The sequence below is a fragment of the Dromiciops gliroides genome, chromosome 3, assembly GCF_019393635.1.
Source record: "Dromiciops gliroides isolate mDroGli1 chromosome 3, mDroGli1.pri, whole genome shotgun sequence".
NCBI lineage: Eukaryota > Metazoa > Chordata > Mammalia > Microbiotheria > Microbiotheriidae > Dromiciops > Dromiciops gliroides.
This window is the reverse complement of record NC_057863.1, coordinates 324,786,502-324,797,814: the sequence shown is the minus strand read 5'-3', so window position 1 is coordinate 324,797,814 and position 11,313 is coordinate 324,786,502. Positions and strand designations below refer to the sequence as shown.

The window sequence follows — 11,313 nt, the reverse complement described above, 5'->3', positions numbered from 1 at the left end:
AGCATTAAAGAAGTTGTTGAGTCGTTTCAGTCATGTCCAACCCTTCATGACCCCATTTTGGGGTTTGATATTTCTTTTTCCACCTCATTTTTGTAGATAAGGAACTGGGGCAAACAGGGTTAAATGGCTTGCCCAGAGTCACACAGCCAGGAAGTATATGAGGCTGAATTTGAATTCATGAACCATCCCCTTAAGGATGCCTTTAAAATCCAGAGCATAATATGGGTGGCCTCTTTGAGAAAATATTAACAAGAATATCTGTTACATCTGCAATGATTGGACATGTATAATTCTGAAAACTATAATGACTACACATGTACAGAGTATAATATGTAATCTATATTATATGTGTGTTTATATATGTATATGTGTGTATGTGTATGTATATGTATAGTATATACACATAACTTATACAACAACCTTATGAAAACTATCCAAGATATACAGGTGACATGAGGATGTAGATTCTGCATATATATATATATATAAAATAGGTGCTATATCAATGCTATTATTAAAATTATTTTATGTGGACATATAGTACTTTGCATTCCATCACATCATACAAAGCATATCACATTTTCTGTCTGGATACATGACATTCTACCTATCACTCCAGAGAGTATCAAATACCAGCCTGGTCACCATCCAGAGTCTTGCCTCTTTAGTGTGCAATTCTGTATATTATACATACATAACCCTCTGTCACTTTTGCACACCCAATCTCCATAACCATTGTGGGTAGGTCAGTATCCTTGGGCCCACAGGCCTACAGTCTTAATTCTGAGTCTACGATAGCCCAGGCCAAATGATGTCATCTCTATCCTCTTGGGAATCAGGTTCTACAGATAGCTTCAGTTCCCCTGGGTGCTCTACAGGAGGAATACTAGGAAGAAAAGGGACAGACTAAATTTGATCCCTCAGATCTGCACAGCTAGAGAACATTACATTAATGAGGTCCTAGCTGTAGTCAATTATAGGTTTCCCCACTAACTGAGCATCTTTACCAATCCTTATATTGGAACTCTTTCATTCCCATGATCCTATAACTTGTCCCACTTTCTTAAAATCCCTTGATCATTTTAGTTCCCTTTTCAGACATTTCATTACCTTTCTTGAGAGGTGGTGATTAGAATTGCACACAGGATCCCAGGTGAAGATGCCCCAAGTTTTATCAAAGGGTATCATGAAGTTTTCTTATATGCTGTCACTTTCCTCATTTTACCTGACATTTTGTCAGCCATTTTAGCCATAATAGCACATTGGGACCAGCATTTACAGGGATAGTTTACAATAAATCTCATACCCAGTGACATAATTGACTTTTTAAAAGGAATTCATAGGGGGCAGCTAGGTGGCGCAGTGGATAAAGCACTGGCCCTGGACTCAGGAGTTCTTGAGTTCAAATCCAGCCTCAGACACTTGACACTTACTGGCTGTGTGACCCTGGGCAAGTCACTTAACTCCCATTGCCCCACAAAAAAATAAAATTTAAAAAAAAAGGAATTCATATTTGATAAGAATTTTAATAGGATTCATTTAAATTATTAACAGTTAAGTCACAGTTTAATTTATAGACTTAACATAAAAATTCAGCTTACTCAAATAGTCAGAAACATGTTGAGTGTGTAAAGCAAGGTACTCCTGCAATGATAAGTATTAAAAATATATTTGCCACAGCCTGGCAGCCCTTTCTGCATCTATGATCCTTACAGCTCTATGACTGGCTCACTGTATATTTTCAAACTCATCATGCCTGCATTTCAATACTACATGGTCTCTTCCAACCAAAAACTCCTGCTTGGTACTTCTTACATATATACCCTCTGGCATTGCACTATTGGCCCCTTAAGGTCAGTAGTCCTTTTTCAGATTTCCTCCTCAAAATTATGTCTTGCATTGCTATAGTCATGATGATCATTGCTCAGAACAACCCAATATATGACATTTTAAACCCCCTTAGTCATTGATATCCAGAATCTTATGAAGCCAGTTAGAACAGATCCAAGAAAATGATAGTGAGACACTAATTAATTTCTAAGGCACCTAGGGAAATCTCCAAATCCAAATCCCATCACCATTTACTAATGCTGATCCAATAATAGACAAATAGTAGTCTGATAGACTATGATTAATCTACAGACTAATTAGTCTGGCAGACTAATGGTGGGCCCTCCTTCCCACCTCACTCAGTTCATATGTATCCTTCTGAGATAGTTTTAGTCAATCAACATTTATGCTACAAGCACATGCTCTTTTGGGAAACACAATTCTTGTTCTCTTCCAATAAATACTTGTCCTTTGAGGCCAAGCATTATGGAAAATGTATACCTTCCCATATCAGACATGTCAATTACAATCACCTTTTTAAAGCTTCGAAGAGTCTCTCTTAGTTTTACTTTATGCATAGCAGAAGTTCACATTTTTCCTCTCCTCATCCTCCATGAAATTATTGGCTTCTCAGCCTTCATCTTTCCAGAATTCAGTGCAAGTCTTTTTAGTGTATTCTCATATTTTGCCCTACTTTCTTAAAATCCCTTGATCATTTTACTTCCCTTTGCAGATATTTTGTTAGCTTTCTTGAGAGGTCGTGATCAAAATTGTACACAGGGTCCTAGGTAAAGGTATCACAAGTTTTAGGAAAGGGCATCATGAGGTTTTCTTATAGGCTGTCACTTTCTTTCTTCATTTTACCCAGTGTTTTGTTAGCCTTTTTAACCATAGAAACACATAAAGACCAGCATTTACAGAGATAGTTTACAATAAACCTCATACCCCATTTTGATATACATAATTGATTTTTTTTGCGGGGAAGTGGGGGTTAAGGGACCTGCCCAAGGTCACACAGCTAATAAGTGTCAAGTGTCTGAGGCCAGATTTGAACTCAGGTCCTCCTGAATCCAGGGCTAGTGCTTTATCCACTGAGCCACCTAATTGCCCCCGCATAATTGATTTTTTAAAGGAATTCTTCATTCTTGGTAAGGATTTCAATAGGATTCATTTAAATTATTAACAGTTAAATCACAGTATAGTTTATAAACTTAACTTATAAAAATTCGGCTTTACTCAAATATTCAGGAACATGTTGCTTGTGTAAAGCAAAGTACCCTTGAAACATCTATAAAAACATTTGTCACTCTAATATGAAAAGCTATACATTTACAAAAATGATTACAGCTTATTGTGATGGTTATAATATTTTTCCTATAATTTATGTGCTTATTTTACCTGGGTCAGTATGTGCTCCTTCCTTAGAAATGCTAAAGCAGTTCAGCACTGAGTGTTCTGGTCACCATCACCTTAAAGAATGAATAGCTTCTCAGAATCTATCACAATAGCCTTGTCAGAAGAGAAATCGATTTTAGAACAAGTTTTGAGAGGATAAATATGACAAGAAGGCTAAGGATATTTTGCATAGAATTTGGATGGAGAGAATTGGGAGAGGTAAAAAGAGGGAATGACTTTAAAATTCTAAAGCTTGGTATATAAAAGAGCAAAGAGTGCTGCACACAGAATTTATTTACCAAAATTGCAAAGCACATTACCAAATGTCCTCAATTCACATTCAAGCTCCCTGTGTGAAGGAGGGTTGCAAAGGGGAAGCATATTCCAAAAAACCAATAGCTAGTAAAGTCAGAATAGGAACAGGGGTTGCCTGACTCTTAGTACAAAACAAAAACACAATTCATAGTCAGAGGGAAATTGGAGTATAAGCCAGGTAATGCTGGTAAATGTGTAACAACCAGCTCTCCAGGGGTTTGGGGGGTAGGAAAATGTATGTATGACACACATGTTAAATCTGTATTATTAACATTTTCTCCAATGTTTTGTGAAGTCTGAACAATGAACAAAACAATAAATCAGGCCCCAATTTGTAGCATTTTCCTATTTCCAAGATGTAAATAAATGCTCTCACTGAAAATTTATCGACTCTAGTAAGCCAGTTTGAACTGGCTCCAGCTCACTCCTTAGTATACATATGCCTTTTGTACTTTTAGCATTTAAAAAGAGAATCCAGATCCACTGATGTTTAAGAGAAAGACATACAGTGTCCTACTGCTGAGGCTCCCCATCTATTTATTCAATGACAATTCAAATCCAAGTTGAGATTATCAGTGATAATCAGAAATCAGTTTAGTCATCTGTCAGGAAGACACATTCCCACTTTCTGAATTATAAACAACTTTTTCTCATTGATTCTACTAAAGAGATGTTGCAAAGAGTTCACTAAATTGATTTCATTAGATATTTCTGTAGTTGATGGTATCCTCATTCCTTCACATGTAGCCCTAACTAGATGATGCATTTTTTATTATATGGCAAACAAATCCATTCATAGGTACTAGGTTACTGTTCTATCTTATTCCATCTTATTATATTCCTGTGTACTAAGCATTCCTATGATCATTTTTTAAAATTTAAATTATTATTCATTCAGTCATCAGCAAGTATTAAGAATCTTAGATTCTTCTGTATGTAGAATACTGTGTTATGTCCTAGGAAGAGCTATAAACTTTAAGATGTGTTACCATTCCTCAAGGAATTTGTAGTCTAGTAAAGGGGTTAGCCACACAAATAGACAACTATAACACAATAAACCTATGGGCATTATAGAAAATAAAATATAGTAGTGGTATAATAGGGTGGTGAGTAGGTTGCTTAGACATTTCTGATCACACTTTTGGCCTCATAATACTGCCTCTTGCCTAGATGGTTATGCTCATATAAACATCCTTTCTGTAGAAAGTAAAAGGAATCTATAATTCCCTATTTCTCTATGTTATATACCCTCATCCAGAGATAGCCTCTAGCAAACAATTTAGTTTTAAATCTTTCTTGCAAGAGGCAGAGCCAAGATGGCAGATTAGAAACAGTTACCTAGCTGAACCTTCTCAACATTCCATTCCAAACAACTTTAAAATAACACTTCAAATCAAATTGTGGATTGACAGAGCCAACCCTTGTTCCAATTCAGATTTCACTAGCTATTGATCTTTTTGGAACATGTTTTCCCTTCGCAACCCTCTTTCATACAAGGAGCTTGAATGTGAATGTAAGAGGGAAACATTTTTCTGGCCTAAACAATCTTAGTAGGTTGGCAGGTATTAAGATAAGGGAACATGCACAGGGAAACTCTGTGACACTGAGGTGGAGATCCAGAGGGCATGTGGTGGCAGCAGCAGTGACAACCGAAGCAGCTTTGGGAGCTCTGGGTCCAAAGATGATAAGGGGGTTGGACAACTTGTCAGAAAGAAATTACAAGAGACCTTTTGCTCACATTGGATGCAGCTGATGCTGATTGGCAGCTCTATTGCCCAGAGTTCTAGATTGTGGTTCCAGGATGGAGAAGAGCACTTGTGGTTGGTCACAAGGGAGCAGGGGCCCTAGTTGCAGTTCTAAGGAAGAGTGGTACATTAGCACTTGCAGCCACAGAAGAGTAGGGAACCTGGACACAGTTCTAAGGTCCAAAGAAGTGCTAACAGCTGCAGAGGAACAGGGTTTCATTCCTGGTGAAAGACCAGAGCATAGACCAGAAGAACAGTGATCATAGTTTTTCCTGGATCACACCACCTTGGAAGCACCAAAAACTTGCATACCCCCAGAACCAGTTCTGAAAACAGCAGCATGAAAAAGCCTGAAACTTGGGACAGTGCATCACCACCCTCAGATAAGCAGAGACCAATTTTAACCTAAAGCTCAAAGTCAAGAAATAGGATGAAAAAATAAGCAAATCGCACACACACAAACTTAACCATATAAAAGCTACTACAGTGGAAGAGAAGACCAAGATAAAAACTCAGAAGTAGACAATAATAGGAAAACAGCTATGAGGAAAGCCTCAAAAAAAATGTTTAATGGACCAAAGACTAAAAAGAATTTTTGAAAGTGTTAACTAAAAAGATAAAAGTGGTAAGGGAAAAAATGGGGGGGGGGGAATGAGAGTAATGCAAAAAAAAATTACGAAAACAAAATTAGCAAGTTGGTAAAAGAGGCACAAAAAATACTAAAAAAATTAACACTTTAAAAAAAAATTGGCCTAATGGTAAAAGACGCACAAAAATGTATTGATGAAAAAAAAACTTAAAAAGCAGAATAGACCAAATGAAAAAACACATACAAAAGTTCACTGAAGAAAATAATTCCTTTAAAAATAGAATTGGGTAGGGGGAAGCCAATGACTCCATGGGACATCAAGAAGTAATAAGACAGTCAAAAGAATAAATAATAATAAAGAAAAAAGTAAAATATTTCATTAGAAATACAACTGACCTGGAAAAGAGATTGAGGAGAGATCATTTAAGAACTATTAGACTACCTAAAATCCATGATTTTTTATAGAGAGCCTAGACATCATATTTCAAGAAATTACCAATGAAAACTGCCCAAATATCTTAGATCCAGAGGGTCAAATAAAAATTGAAATAATCCACTGATCACCTCCTGAAAAAGATCCCAAAATGAAAACTTCAAAAATACAATGGCAAAATTCCAGAGCTCTTAGGCCAAGGAGAAAACATTGCAAGCATTCAGAAATAAATAGTCCAAACATCAGGGACCCACCGTCAGGATAACATAAGATTTAGTGGCTTCTACATTAAAGGAGCAGAAGGCTTGGAAGATGATATTCTAAAAGGAGAAGAAGCTAGAATTACAATCAAGAATAACCTACCCAGTGAAACAGTATAATTATTCTGGGGAAAAATGGATATTTAGTGAAATTGAGGACTTCCAAGTATTCTTGATGAAAAGACCATATCTGAATAGAAAATTTGACATTCAAACATAAAATTTATGAGAAGCATAAAAAGGCAAACATGAAAGAGTAATCATAAGGAATTCAATAAAGTTAAACTATTTACATTCCTATAAGGGAAGATGATACATGAAACTCCTACAGACTTTACAGAGGGCATGGGTATGAATCAATTATGTTGGAAAAATCTCCCCAAAAATTATGGGGCAAAATAGAGGGATGCACTGGAAGAATGGGGAAGGAGAGGTAGAATGAGGGAAATTATTTCACATAAAAGAAGCATGCAAGAAATAACTTTTATAGTGGAGGAGCGAATGGGAGGGTGGCAGGAAATACTTGAATATCACTCCTCAGAACTGCTTCAAAGAGGGAAGAATATAGATATAAACTTAATTGTGTATAGATATCTATCTCACCCAATAGTGAAATAGGAAGGGTTGAAGGTGTGATAAAAGGGAGGATAGATTAAAGGAGACACTGGTTAGAAGTAAAATAGACTGTTGAGATTTCCTCCTCAGAAGTATATAAAGAGAGAGAGAAGAAACAGAAGAAAATGGATTGGAGGGAAATACAATTAGTAATGATAACTGTGAATGTGAATGGGATGAGCTCACCCATAAAACGGAAGTAGATAAAAGAATGGAGAAGAAACCAGAATGCAGCAATAAGCTGTTTACAAAATATACACTTGGAACAAAAAGACACACACACAGTTAAAATAAAGGACTGGAGCAAAATCTAATATGCTTCAAGTAAAGTAAAAATGGCAGAGGTAGCAATCATGATCTCAGACAAAGCGAAAGCAGAAATACATCTAATTAAAAGTGATAATCAAGGAAACAACATTTTGCCAAAAGGTACCATAGACAATGAAGTAATATTAAAAATATCCACAGCAAGTTTCTTCAATAAATGTCTCATTTCTCAAATATATAGGGAACCAAGTCAAATTTATAAAAAATAAAAGACATTCTCTAATTGATAATGGTCAAAGGATATGAACAGGCAGTTTTCAGAAGAAATCAAAGCTATCTATAGTCATATAAAAAACACTCTAAATCACTACTAAGTAGAGAAATGCAAATTGAAACAACTCTGAGGTGCCACCTCATACCTACCAGAAATGACAGTTGCTGGAGGAGATAAGGAAAAATAGATATACCAATGAACTACTGGTGGAGTAGTGTACTTGTCAAACCATTCTTGAGCAAATTTGGAACTATGCCCAAAGGACTATAAAACTGTGCATACCCAGCAATACCACTACTAGAGCTGTATTCCAAAGAAATCAAAGGAAAAGGAAAAGGACTTATATGTGCAAAAATATTTATAGCAGTTCTTTTTGTGGTGGCAAAGAATTGAAAATTGAAGGGATACTCATCAATACAATTATAATGGAGTATTATTGTGCTACAAAAAATTATGAGGGAGGTGGTTTCAGAAAAACATGGCAAGACCTATATGAACTGATGCAAAGTAAAGTAAGAAGAACCTTTGCACACATTAACAGCAGTATGTAGTGATGATTAATTGTGAATAACTTAGCTATTTTCAGCAATACAAAGATCTACGACAATTCCAAAGGAAGTATGATGAAAAATGGTATCCACCTCCAAAGAAAGAACTAATGGAGTTTGAATGCAAATTGAAGTATAATTTTCTCTCTTTGTGTTTCCTTCTTTTTTGTTTTTGCAATATGGCTAATATGGAAATAAGTTTTGCATGATTTCACATGTATAATTGATATATTGTTTGCCTTCTCAATGGGTGAGAGAGGGACTGGAGGAAGGTTGAGTATCTGGAACTCAAAATTTAAAATGAAAAGAATGATAAAGTAAATAAATAATAAATTGGAAATAAAATAAATAAATCTCTCTTACTCAACCTCCTCTGTAATATTCTTCCTTTAATAATCTTCCTAAATACACCCAGATTAGCAAATGCTACTAGTTACCACAGTTTTAAAAGATTGGATAATCATTCAAAACAGATAAACCAACATTCCCTGTGCCCTAAAGGACAGATTTTAGGTGCCGATGGCAACCCTTTCTGCAGAAACTCCAGAGGAGGTTTAAAGGGAGGAAGGAAATATAGAATTAGAGCCTTGGTGCCAAAATTTGTGGGATGGAGGGAGAAAGATTTTGTTTCTGCAACATATCACCTATCACGACAATCCTCTGATGCCAAATCCTACACAATTTCCATTTTTCTCATTTATTTGTTATGATAAAATGCTCTAAAAATCTAAACAAAAATTAAGGCATCCAACATTTTGTTTTTCTATCAACTGTCTAAGATTTTTTTGGTGGGGGAGGTGGCAAGAGAGTCATAGCCTCAATAATGCAGACCAATCTTTTATTTTCTCTTTTCCATCTTGATTGAAGGGAAGTCAATCAATATTTCCCAAACAACTTTTGTGGAGCTGGATGTAGGGCTCTCTCTGGCCTTTTCCGCCATGTTTCAGTTGTGTCCAACTCTTCGTGAACTAATTTGGGGTTTTCTTGACAAAGATACTGAAATGGTTTGCAATTTCTTTCTCTATTTTACAAATGAGGAAACTGAGGCAAACAGTGTTAAGTGACTTGCCCAGAGTCACAGAGCTAATAAGTGTATGAGGCCAGATTTGAACTCATGAAAATAAGTCTTCCTAAATTTAGGCTAGGTGCTCTATCCACTACTCAAGCACCATTTCAGTCTTCAAAATTCTATTTCCCAGGCATCATTTATTCACCTGTCCTAGTTCCATCCTGCTTGACCATCATATTCTCTATTCAGGGATTCAGAGATTAATGTTACACAATTTCATATCAAAGGAATCCCTCGTTCATAGAATCGCAGAATCTTAGAATAAGAAAGACATGAGTCACATATAACTGGTGAAAATGTACTGAACAGGAATTTCTTCCACTATCATCCCCAATAAGTGATTATCTAGCTACTATATGAAGGCCTCTAGTTAAGAGAAACACATAGTCTCTGCAGAAAGTCCATTCCACTTTGAAATAATAAATCAATCAGACCTACAGAGACCACAGGAGAAGATAGCAGCTCCCAGTGCATATGGGATGGTCCGGCAGGTATGCTGGTTCACTACTTCAGTGGTCAGACCATTTGCCAAACTGTCAGGCCTCCAATTCAAGTGTATGGTCTAGAAGGTCGATATGCCACTGCTCTTTATTCTGCTGCATCTAAGCAGAATAAACTGGATGTGGTAGAAAAGGAGGTACTCAGAGTAACAAAACTTTTGAAGGGACCCAAAATGATTGATGCTATTATGAATCCCCATATAAAGCATCCTGTTAAGATAAAAACCCTAAGGGACATAATCACAAAAGAGAAGTTTCCCCCCATCACAACCAACCTCATGAAATTGCTCGCTGAAAATGGTCACTTAAACAATACCCCAGGAGTCATTTCGGCATTTCTACCATGATGAGTGTGCATCCTGGGGAAGTACAATGTTCAGTTACTATTGCATCTACTTTAGATGATGCGACTCTTTCAGAATTAAAAACAGTCCTGAACAGCTTCTTAAGTAAAGGCCAAGTCCTTAAAATGGAGGCTAAGACCGACCCTTCAATCATGGGAGGGACGATTGAATAGGAGAGAAATATGTTGATTTGTTTTCAAGAACTAAGATTCAGAAGGTAAACAGGATGATGAAGGAAGCTGTTCGAAAGTAACATTTTTCCACAGTTCATCAATGAAACTTCTAAAAATTGTGAAAATAATAAAGTACTTGGAAATTTTTTTAAAAGAAAGAAATAATCAATCAATAAATAAACTTTTATATATTAACATATTGTGTGCCAGGCAGTATGCTAAGCACTGGGGATACAAAACAAGGCAAAATATTCTCTGCCCTCAAAAAGCTTATAATTCAATGTAATTGTTAGGAATTTGTCCTTATATCAAGTCTAAACTTGTTCTTTTCTAGCTTCTACCCACTGTTCCTACTTCTGCCCTTTGGGGTCAGACAAAACAAGTGTATTTTCCTATCTACATGACATTTGCTTATGTGCTTAATGAGATCTCCATCTCTTATCTAATCTAAACATCCCTAGTTCTTACAAACCAATTCCCACGCTCACTCTCCTATGGATAAACTCTATGTTTATCCTTAACTTAATACTCAAAACTAATGTTTATAGAGGGCTTTATGTTTCACGAAGTGACATATACAAAATAACATTTCATTTGATCCTCTCAACAACTGGGAAGTAGATATGATTGTTTTTCCCATTTTTCAAATGAGGAAACCAAAAGAGAGAATAAGTGACGTGCACAGATTGACATAGCTAATAAGTGTCTGAATCATGACTTGAACTCAAGTCTTCCTGACTCCAAATCCAATACTATTGGACCACCTACGTACTTTGATTATGACTTTTTAAATACTTAAAACCCCTTCTTTCCAATTTAACCTATACACCTCAGCTCTTTGTTTGGGGGGAAGCCCAGACCCTTTGAGAGGAGGAAAAACTATTTTGGAACACCAGACACTTATTTCTCCCAGCTGGATAAGTCTAACTTATTTTCTATTTATTGACCACTGCCCC

The 11,313-nt window shown here is 36.2% G+C and overlaps 1 pseudogene; it reads left to right on the top strand.

Moving 5' to 3' along the window:
* Nucleotides 1-5,004: 5,004 nt before the first annotated feature.
* LOC122747547 lies at nt 5,005-10,437 on the top strand (annotated as a pseudogene).
* Nucleotides 10,438-11,313: the final 876 nt, after the last annotated feature.